The sequence below is a fragment of the Ailuropoda melanoleuca genome, chromosome 15 (assembly GCF_002007445.2).
Source record: "Ailuropoda melanoleuca isolate Jingjing chromosome 15, ASM200744v2, whole genome shotgun sequence".
NCBI lineage: Eukaryota > Metazoa > Chordata > Mammalia > Carnivora > Ursidae > Ailuropoda > Ailuropoda melanoleuca.
The window spans coordinates 80,569,669-80,580,949 of NC_048232.1; the positions used below are offsets into that span (position 1 = coordinate 80,569,669).

The 11,281-nt window shown below is 54.5% G+C and overlaps 1 long non-coding RNA gene across 3 annotated transcripts in view; it reads right to left on the reverse strand.

Annotated features, from left to right (window-relative positions):
* Window positions 1-3,459: 3,459 nt before the first annotated feature.
* LOC117796460 overlaps window positions 3,460-11,281 on the reverse strand; it is a 12,053-nt gene continuing 4,231 nt past the window's right edge. Inside the window, exons 1-3 of one of the 3 annotated variants that reach the window (XR_004620987.1) lie at window positions 8,603-8,792; window positions 7,587-7,709; window positions 3,460-3,826 (exon numbers count right to left, since the gene is read on the reverse strand). This is a non-coding gene — a long non-coding RNA (uncharacterized LOC117796460). Of the gene's footprint in view, window positions 3,827-6,297; window positions 6,753-7,586; window positions 7,710-8,602; window positions 8,793-11,281 lie in introns of those variants that run through there. The other 2 variants (XR_004620988.1, XR_004620989.1) reach the window with 2 other exon arrangements.

An 11,281-nucleotide genomic window follows, 5' to 3' on the forward strand; every position in this document is an offset into this window, starting at 1 on the left:
CTCTCGCTGGCTGCCTCTCTCTCTATCAAATCAATAAAATCTTTAAAAAAAAAAAAAAAAAGCTTTCTACATTTGGTTATTTGCTACATCACAGAGCAGATGCTACTTTGTTTTTTTTCCAGGTGGCTCCCCATCGGCCAGCGCCCTGCACGCTAGCACTGGATTCTCTCCCAGCTGACGGAAAAGCCGCCGTTGGCTCCTACACGTTCGCTCCTGCGTTTGAATGTTCCTGGAAGGGGCCGTGTTCCCTTCGCTCAGTCCCAGCAGCAAGCCCCTTCAGGGCCCCGTGGTTCCTCCCTCCTATTACTTCTCCAGTTGGGCTTCCACTTCCCACCCCACAGCTTTAGTTAAGAATGCAGACAGGTGAGGGTCGGTGCTGAGGGCCGCTGGGGGAGGGCCAGGAGTTTCCCCAACTGTAAATGAGATCCTGTTCGCCCTTGGTGAGGCTCACTCTCACTCAGGGAGGGAGGGTCCCCGCGCTTGTCCCCACCCCTACACTTTTGTCCCTCTAGCACACCCAGGCCAGACCCCTGGAAGGTTCAGAGCCACACTCAGTCTGGCCTTGCACTTGCCATTCCCTCCCCCTTCAAATCCCTGTCGTCCCTTTCTGCCAGACCAGATCTTATCTCTCCTCCAAGACGCAGCATTGGGTGTTCCGCCTGCCCCGCCACCCGCATCCTCTGCTTACCTCCCCACGCCTTAGCCTTCTCGTGGAAGGTTAGGAGCAGAGACCCCAACCCCAGCCTGCCTGGCAGCCTTCAGGCACGCACACAAAGGCACACCTTTGCTCTAGACAGACCGAGGCAAGGAGTCTTGGCGCCACTTCTCCACTCCATGCAAAGCAGCCTCCCCATCTTGTCCCATGGACAGGTCTTGGGTTTTGACTCTCAAAGTCCCCTTCCTCCTCCATGGACCCCCAGGCCATTTAACCCCTTTTTTTCCCCAGCCTTTCTGCCTGCTACACTGTTGGGTGGGCCAGGGGACTCTGATGCTGAGCAGGGAGGGGGAAGACACTTTCGATCCCAGGAATTGGGGGAGGGGGAGGATGGCCTCCTGCTGACAAGTCCCCTGGGCCTTGTTAGGTTGGCATACACTATGCATCATGCCGCATACACCGCATATATGTAACAAGCTAGTCCTCCGTGCTAGGCCCTGGGGACATGGCCGTGGGCAAATCCAAGTCCCTGCCCCAGGGAGTTCACATGCTGCTGGGGACACAGACAATACACAAGTTAATACAGATAATGAGAATACAGGTGGTGAAAAGAGCCACGAAAAGCTAACAAGGGAGGCAGAAGAGAAAGAGAAGAGAAGAAGTCAAAATGATTAGAAGCCAGACTGAGCTCTGCAAAGATGGGAGAAGGGTACTGCACAGCAGGCAGAACGACCCGCCAAGGGCAAAGGTGGGAAGGAGCTCAGACTATTTTCAGGGGCAGCAAGAAGGCGGGTGGGGTTCAGAGAAGTGTAGGCAGAGCGGCTGGAGGGCCTGGAGGCACCAGTGACCACTTTGCCTTCCTTCCGTGAGCAGGAAAGCCCCATCTGCATCGCAGAGGCTCCCCCTGGTGGCCGCGTGAGGAATAGCCTCTAGTGGGACAAGGGCAGAGGCTAGGAGAGCCTGCCCTCACTGAGGTATCCAGAGAGGGAAAGAGGCCAGGGTCAAGGAGGTGATGGTGGAGGATAGGAGAAGTGGCTGGACCTGGGATATAGTCTGTGGGGTCTACAGGATTTGCTGATGCAGTCAGGATGGCATCAGTTTCATTCCTAGCGACCCTGAAGATGGACGTGCCCTTTAACCAGAAAGGGGTGACTGGGAGGAGAGGGGGTGCAGGGTCAGCAATCAAGGCCTCCTTTCTGGATATGTCGGTTGAGAAGCCTATCAGACAAAGGCATGTCGGGTATGTTGCATGATGAGTCTGGAGCAAGGGGAAGGATCCAGGGTAGACACAAGCATGGAGTTGTCCAAAGGTAGAGATACTCGAAGCAGCAGGAGGTCACCCAGGGGAGGAGTCCAGCTCAAGACAGGCAGGACCACCCAAAGGACCATGGGGCTGCCTCCTTCTCCACCTTGAGCTGCGTGACCAGAGGCGTCCTCCGTTGCCAGCCTCCCCATACCAGACAGAGGAACTAGGAGGGGGTAGGAGGCAGGAAAATCCCTTCTACCACATATGTCTATCTGGGGCATATCTGTGTCCCTCTCCAGGCTTTCCCCACCCTGCCCTCCACCCTGCCCCCGCCAGCTGCACTGTCCTCTCTTTGGCCACTCGCCCAGGCCCCTACCCCCACATCCCCAGCCAGCAGCCCCTTCTTAGATCCCTCGTCCCGCACAAGTGGCCCAGACCACCCTTAACGTCTTCCTTCTTTGGCCTCCCACGACACACCTGGCTGTCCCCACCCAGGAGCCTAGACCTCCTGACCCACCCCGTCCACCCCCGTGGACTCCCCTTGAGCCTCAGCAAGACCCCAGGTGCTCAGCCACCCCCTTGCTGAGCCCCAAGAGCTTTCCTTCTCACACACCCCTCCCCTGACCACATTCTGGAACCACCAACCTCTCCTTCAGATGACCTCAGCTTCCACCCCACCAAACCCATCCTGAGATGGGCCCTTGTCCTCTTCCCCCTTTCTCCCTCCCCCCCGAAGGCACCTGCGTGTTCCCAGCTGCCTCCTCCCTGCCCACTCCCTCCTCTGCTACCACCGCTCCCCGCTCCCTGCCCAAAGCAGCAGGTAGATGCCCTCCCCTCCCCAAATGCACAGCTGGAACCACAGCAGCAACGGATCCAGGAGAAATGGTGTTCTGGTGTTCTGAGCTTTGCCGGCTCCACGGCGCAGGCAAGCACAGCAGAGGGGGGAGAGCTGAAGGCAAGGGAGCCGACCCACTGTTTCATCTCAGGCCCCATTCTCCCAGATCTCTGCATCACCCTCCTAGGGACAACGGACCCCCTTTTAAGTACTTTTGAAAGGCTCACTGTGCATTGCTTTGGGCTCCTCTCCCGGCTCTGGGTATCAGCCGACTCTCTCAGTTGCAGAAACCCGGCAGCAGAGGCCTGAACACGCAGGGGTGTATTGCCTCGTTCAGCGAGATGTCAGAAAGAGGCAGCCCAGGCCTGGAGCCGCAGCACCTGTGATGCCATCGGGAGCCCAGGCTCATCCTGGTTTTTGGTCCCAACATCCCTAGCGCTTGTCCTGCAGTCTGTCTTCTCTGCAAGATGGTGTCTGCGCCTCCTGGCCTCCTACCCACACGCCAAGTGGCAAGAAAGGGGAGGAGGAGCGGGCCCCAAACGGCATTCTCCTAATGAGAATTTCCTTCTATTCAGGAAATGACGTCCTCCCCAGGGACTCCCTCGTTGGCCAGAACCACATGGCCACCTTGGCCGCAAAGGACCCTGGGAAATGATTTAGCTTTGCAGACTCTATACCAGAGGAAGGAAATTGGGAGACACACTGGACATAGGTGTCGAGGGAGCCGAGTTTCACTATTTGCCACAGCCATAAAGGGAATTGGCTTAGGTAACCAAGTTGTCCAGGCTCCGGGCTTTGGTGGATCCGGAAGCTCATAGGATGTCATCCAGACTCAACCTCCTGCTCTCCCTCTGCCCACTCACTTCCTGTCAGGATCCCGCTGGTGGCACTAGCAGCTCCGGATTTGCCCCGTCCTCCGGCCGGAAATCACAGCTGGAAAGCAGTTTCGTGTTCCTAGTTGTTCCAGCAGAAATCCCAGGGTTGAATCCCATTGGCCCTACTTTGGTCACAGGTCCACTCTTGAGCCAATCAGGAGATGGAATATGGGGAGTTGGACATCCGTCTTGCCTTCTCCACCCCCTGCCTGGATCTAGGGATGGAGACAGCTCATCAATCACGCGGACTGGAAGTGGAGGTGCGGTGGTCCCAAAAGACACTCTGAATCATGGGTAAGCATCAACGACAAAGGCCTCTAGCTCCCTCCCTCGCCTTGCCTGACTAGTCTCCTCCTGTCCTTCCACCTCTCTGACCTCTGACCCTCTTGCCACTTGGACCCCACAATGCTGCTTTCTGCGGGGATCTGAACTCAGCTGTCCAAAGCTTCCATGAGCACGTGCGTGCCGTCTCATGACCTCGCGTTCACCCCCCGCATGTGGATGACACCCGGGTACGTGTCTCCCAACCACACCTTGCTGTGGAGCTCCAGATCTGTTGAGGGAGCCAATTTTTAGTATTTGCCGCAGCCATAAAATCACATGACATCAAATTTCCCATCTTACCCATTTTCCGTGGACAGTTCGGTGGTATCCGATATAGTCATAATGTTGTACAACCAGCACCGCCATCCGTCCCCAAAGCTCCTTCCATCTTGTCAAACTGGAACTCAGTCATTAAATACTAGCTCCTCACCCCCTCTTCCCCCAGCCCCTGGCACCCACCTTCCTATTTTCTGCCTCTATGATTTTGACTCCTCTGAACACCTCACGTAAGTGGAATCATACAGTGTTTGTCGTTGTGTGGCTTACGTCATGGAGTGTAAGGAACTCATGTTGTAGCGTTTGGCAGACTTTCCTTCCTTTTTGAGCCTGAGTAATATTCCAGTGTAAGGAGGGAGCACATTTGCTCATCCATTCGTCCGTAAGGGTCACAGAGGCTGTTTCCACGTTTTAACTACTGTGGATAATGCTGCTGGGAACACGGGTGTACAAGTCTCCCTCCAAGACCCCACTTTCCATTCTTTGGAGTGTAACCCCGGAAGTGGAATTGCTGGATTATCTGGTGATTCTGTTTTCCATTGTTTGAGGAGCGGCCATACTGTTTCCCACGGCAGCTCCGCCATTTTCCCTAACCGCCAGCAGTGCCCACGGGTTGCAATTGCTCCACGTCCTCGCCAACATATTTTTTGGTTTGTTTTTTTGAGTAAAAGTTATCCTAACGGGTGTGAGGTGGTATCTCATTGGAGTTTGGATCGGCATCTCCCTACTGATGAGCGATGTTGAGCGTCCCTTCGTGTGCTCATTGGGAATTGGTGTTTCTTCTCTGGAGAAACCTATATTCAAGTCCTTTGCCTGTTTTTGAATCAGGCTGGGTTTTTGTTTTGTTTTGTTTTGTCTCCTTTTGTTTAAGTAGGCTCCATGCTCAGCACAGGACTTGAACTCACGACCCTGAGATGGAGACCTGAGCCAAGATCAAAAGTCGTTCGCTTAATAAACTGAGCCACCCAGGCGCCCCTGTTCTTTTATTTTAGAAGTTTTGGGAGTTCTCTGTATGTTCTGGATGTTAATCTCTTGTCAGATTGGTAAGTATATTCTCACAATCTGTGGGTTGTCTTTTTACTCTGTTGATAGTGGGTTTGACCCACAAAATTTTTAATTTTCATAGCTCACCCAGGCTGGGCAGCCAAGACGCAAACTCAGACCATCTAAATGCAGAACGCAGGTTCTTAACTACGGACAGATGGACAAATGGACAGGTGATGAAGGGAGGAGACGGCTGGTGGAAGATGGAGGGAGGCTGGGAGGGGGAAACGGTTGTGGGCGGGATTCCAGGAAAGGCCTTCCGGAACTCCAGCTGCAGCCCAGCCACTCCCCATCTGCCCCCTCCCCCAGCAGGGCTGGGCGAGGGTGAGGCATGAAACCCCATCACCTCGGCACAGAATCTAAGGGGAAGCCAAAACTTCATGAATCAAGATAAATAATATTTTGTGATATCTTTATAAATCAAAATCAAAGCAATAAATCATGGTGGACAAAATACCCACCACTTAAATAAAGATAGATTCTGAACCAGTTGTGTGACCTCACCCACCTCCCCTTGGTCCTACCTACCAACCCGTCACCTCCCTGTCCCCCTCCCCTCCACTTCACCCCCACCGCCACCCTGAGGCCAGCAATGGAGGGTCAGGAGGAATGGAGTGAAGAGGGAAAGGGAAGACAGAGGCAGGGTTGCCGGGCTCTGCTCAGCCTCTAGTCCCAGCCACAGTCACCTCCTGAGACCAACCCCCACCCTCACCCCCAGTCCCAGGCGGTGGCTTCTCTGGGTGGCATCCCTGCGGCCACCACAGGGCGGAGCCCGCGAGCTGCCTTTGGTCTCCCGGTCTCAGCGGAAACCCGGGGAAGGGGGTGACCAAGGGGACAGACCCCACCCTGCCACGTTCCCCCCTTCCACGTCCCCCACCCTACCCCCGTCTGTCTCCTCCTCCCGGCCCGGGCTCCCAGAAGCTGAGGACCCAGGCCGGGCCCTCCCACTGCCCCAAGGCCCGGCCCAGTGCCAGCGTTTAGAGGATTCCTCTGTGAAACCCCTCACACCGGTCCTATGGGAGGTGCCGTCATTTTTCCCGGTTTTGTGGAAAAGGAAACCGAGGCCCAGAGAGGGAGAGGACGTGCACTCTGGGCATGTCTAAGGGTTCAGGGAGCAAAAGTCCCATCTTGCAGAGTTGAGACCAAGGCTGAGGGTGGCTGAGTGACTCAGCTCCCATCGCGTGGCCTGGAGGGACAGAGCCAGCAGTGGAAGGCTGGCTTTGCCTGGGCACAAGGCCCGTGCCCTTTCTTGCCCTCACGCCACCCAGCTGGACCCCCACCTGCGAGGCCCCACATCCTGGCCTCAAAACGCAGGTCCAGATAGAAAGTTCTAGCAGGTGGGAGTCAGGGGTCCTGTGTCCCTCCCACCCCTTTGTGCTGACTTTGGGCAAGGTGCATCCCCCATCTGTGGCAGAGTTGTCTCAACCCCATGGACCTGGGGTCACACGGAGAAACCAGACGTGGCCTCCTTCCCAGCACACGAAGTCTGTGGGGCAGCTGAGGGCATAGAAAGGGCAGTAGGAAAAGAGAATGAAAATGAGTCTCAGGGTACTAGGGCCCCCAGCCTCCCACACCTGCCATGGTTTTCTCTTCACTGGGGGAGAGACCGCAGACAGACACGCCTGAGGCCCTTCCGGCAGAATGTTCGGGAATTCAGGGGTCACAATCTCACTGCCATCCCAAGCTGGTCTATTTCACCCAGCTTCTGGATAACTAAAGGTTCTGATTAACAGAACTACCCTGCCAATATGGGGATGGCCAACCTCAGAGCGAGGGTGAGGACCCGAGCTCAACGCTGGAAAATGGCTGGAAATTGCTAATAGACTCCGCTCTCACTTTTGCCCACGGCTGCGCTGGGAGGGAGCGTTACCACCCGACACAGGTTAGCGGCAGGGAAGACGCTCGGACTCCGTCCGACCTGCTGGGCAGCTAGGTGCCTGACTGGTGCAGGCCATCATGAGTCAGGGATCCACAGGCCCTTAGAGCTGATGTGGGAGATCCCTGGCCCCCACCCCCGCTATTATTCATTCAACAAAACTTAGCACCACAGGCCAATCAGATCAACCTGGCTTCATCCTTCCAAAAGTTCATGTTCTAGTGATGAAAACAAACTTTGAGCAAGCAATTAGGGTGACGGGTCCTAGGATTCTGGCCGGGTGTGCAGGAGCCATGAGCACTCAGGTTAGGACACAATTTCCAGAGAAAGCACAGTTTAAGCCAAGACCAAAAGCATGGATAGGAGTTGGCCAGAGATGGTGAGGAGAAAGAACAAGTCTGGTGGAAGGAGTGGCATATACAAAGGCCCTGGGGCATGAGAGGACATGGACTGACCAAGACAAAGCAGGATGGTCCATAGTGCTGTAACACAGGGCAGCGGGCAGCAGTCAGCTTCCAGAAGGTCTCGCGGGTCATGTTATGGAGTCTCAATGCCATCTGGAGGCCAGCGGGAAGCCCCTGACGGTTTTTAAGCAGAAGAATGATGTGACCAGTTGGCTTTCAAAGCTGGAGGTCGCAGGGAGCCCCAGCACTGCCCAGAGATGACACCAAAATGGCAGAAAGGGGACCCATGAGAACACGTGTCAACAGATCACTTTGTTCAAGTCTATAACTACACTTTTAAGCCAAAAAATGGGACTCCGCGGTAGACTGAAGTTTAAATCCTCAAGTGTCAGATTTCAATCTTGGAGGGACTGACAAGAACTCTGGAGGAGTGGCCTCCCCAGTAACTAGAACTGAGGTCCCAGAAATATGACTCAACCTTAACCACAATAACACGCAAGTCAGAACCAAACCCTGGGCCGGAATCCCTGCGTGTTGGCCGCAGCTCCTCTGAGCATCTCTGGCTTGGTCTGTAAGGTAGACCGTGGCGATGCCCTTGGGCCAAGGGAACCTTCTGGCCTTTTGCCTTGGGCTGACCACACCCCCACCCCGGGCCCTCCACCCCACCCCCCCGCTCCCGGGACCCCACCTCTTGATCTTTTCTCAACACCTCTCTGCCTCCATTTCCTCAGCTCCCTTTGCTTGTGGCCCCTGCCTCCCCACCTCCCATCCCGAGCTGCTAATGCACTGGGGGCCCAGAGAACTTCACTTCCCCAACACCTACGGGAGGCAGTGCTGGCTACTTCTTCAAAGGCCCTCCTCTCGGGGTCTCGGACCTCCCTGGTTTTCTCCTGGGCCTCCTCCTGCTCCCCCCCACCCCGTCCCTGTGGTACCATTTCCCTCCAGGGCCCCACAGGCTAACACCTTGGTTCCCACCAGCAGCCCCCTCCATCCCGCCTCCCTGGCTGGGGAGCCCACCTCCCACCTCCATGCTGCAAATGCCGGTGCTCCCTGTCAGAAGCCCTTACATCCAGGTGTGAGCACGAACCCCCTGGGCCAAATGAGATGAGCAGAGCCCTGGTGGGTGTGGTCGAACAGGTACAGACGCCCAAAACTGCCACAGCCCTCTGGCACCCGGGAGGGAGGCCGTCACAGGGAGACCCTGCCTCCAGCTTGCCCCGAACCTCGGCCCCATCCCATCCCACGTGCAGCCACTGAGGCCCACTGGAGGGTTCTGCTTCTTCCAGGCCCCACTCCGGTGAGCTTTTGAGGAGGCTGGAGCCTGGGGCCACCTCCAGTGTGCACGTGACCCGCATGTATCCATAGGCTTGATGTGCCAATGTGTGTGTTCCTGTCCCCAGCAGAAACTACAGTGCCAACCGGAAACTTCTGCCACCTGTGTTGGAAAGGGGAAGCAGGAGTCAGGGAGCAGCTGAGTGGAGGGTGGAGGCCAGGGAGGAGGAGTCGGGGGAGGGAGAAACCCGAGGCAGAACTAGGGCCAGGTCTGGATTCCTCCCAATCACACCCTCCACCCCATCTCCAGCCTCTGAGCCTTTGTTCCTGCTGTTCCTTCCACCTGGAACATGTCCCACCACCACCTTCGCCAAAGCACGCACTCCTGCTTGACCTTCCACAGGATTCTTTCCTTTGTTGTACAAAGATCCAAGATTCTGGACGGGCACCCCTGCTCTGGGAGGCCCTCCCTGAATGGATTTGGAGACCCTCCAGCCCCAGGCTTACCACTGAGTGTTGGGGGTGTCTGTTGAGTTTCCCATCCCTTGCACCCAGCACTTGGGGATGCACTCAGTGACCCCTGGCCACCTACTCAGTGTGAGATGATGACTTCCACGTAACATCTCCCACCCCTCGAAATTCCACCTGACGAGTCCCATGCTCACACTCAAACATTTGGGGATCCTGAAAGCTCACACGTCTCCAGCACAGAGGGGCCACATTCTCAGACGTCTGAGCTGGGCAGCACAGCTGGATACTGGCTGGCAGTTTATCCCATACACACCTGTACACTGAATACTGGGCCATGACCTTTGCACCTTTTGCTTTTGCAATCCTCTCCTCCCCACAGAAGAAGGAAGCATTCTTATCTTCCCTTTGCCCATAAGGAAGCCGACTCACAGGGTAAGGGCACGTGCCCCAGGCCACACGGGTAGAGCTGGGATCTGAGCCCAAGTCTCAGATGAACATAAAAAATGCACAGAAAGCTCAAACCACATTAAATTCCATAACCCAGAGATAATCTATGTGTTAACATTTTGGTGAATGTCCTTCCATCGTGTGTTGTTGCTGAGGCATTGAATAGGTAAGCCATGAGCCAGAGACACCCATTTTGTTGGCTTTCCCCCTTGTTCTCCAGCTCAGCATTTTGCAATTTTTTATTTATTTTTTATTTTTAATTTTTTTTAAAGATTNTAAAGATTTTTTATTTATTTATTTTACAGAGATAGAGACAGCCAGTGAGAGAGGGAACACAAGCAAGGGGAGTGGGAGAGGAAGAAGCAGGCTCACAGCGGAGGAGCCTGATGTGGGGCTCGATCCCACAACGCCGAGATCACGCCCTGAGCCGAAGGCAGACGCTTAACCGCTGTGCCACCCAGGCGCCCCCTATTTTTAATTTTTTAAAAAAGATTTTATGTATTTATTTATTTATTTATTTATTTATTTGACAGAGAGAGCAAAAGCAGGGGGAGCAGCAGGCAGAGGGAGAGAGAGAAGCAGGCTCCCTGTTGAGCAGGGAGCCCGATGCGGGGCTTGATCCCAGGACCCTGGGATCGTGACCTGAGCCAAAGGCAGATGCTTGAACCAACCAAGCCACCCAGGCGCCCCAGCATTTTGCAATTTTTTTTAAAAAACTAATTGATTATTAATATCACACACACATTTATAAATCTAGTGATCTTTGAAAAACAGAGATCTGGCCATCCCAGGCTCTTGTCTTTTCAAGGCAACAGTCGGCTGGCCCTGAGGACCAGCTGCCCAGTTCACATGGGACAAGCCTCTCCGTTTTGCCACAAGCCCCACCATTCCCTGTTGTGCCCTCATTTAGCTTACCTGTCTGACCCCCGTCAGGCTGATAACCTCTCTCTAGGCATCTACGACAGCTAACATTTATCAAAAACCTACAATATGCCAACCGCCAGTCACATGTACTTGACGTGGGTTTACTTCTTTAATTCTCGAAGTAATGATATGAAGTAGGCACTATTATTATGCCCATTTTACAGATGAGGCAACTGGGGATCAATTGCTCAAGACCATGGTGAGAAAGCGGCAAAGTTGGGATTGGAACCCGGGCAGTCTACCTCCGACCCCCGTGCTATATGTAAAGACACACACACTCAGCCCTAGGTTGAGGATAACGTTCCATACCAATCCATATAGTCTAGGATCATCTGTATCATAAAAACAAGAGAAACTAAAAAGTCAAAACTTAACAAAAAAAATAGCAAGAGGAGACATTTGTTGCTTTTTCCACCTAGTTTTCCTTCCTTTAAGGAACTACCCTTCTCCTGGAAGTTCTGGTGGGGTTGTCCCTCCCCTCTTACCACCCTCCTGACCAGAAGACTGAACATGTGACCCAGTCTTGACCAATCATGGCATTCCTCCTATGATATTGCAGGGATTGGTCCAGAGATGGGCACATGACCCAGGCCTAGCCAATCAGAGTCTTTCCCTGAGATTTTTTTTTGCGG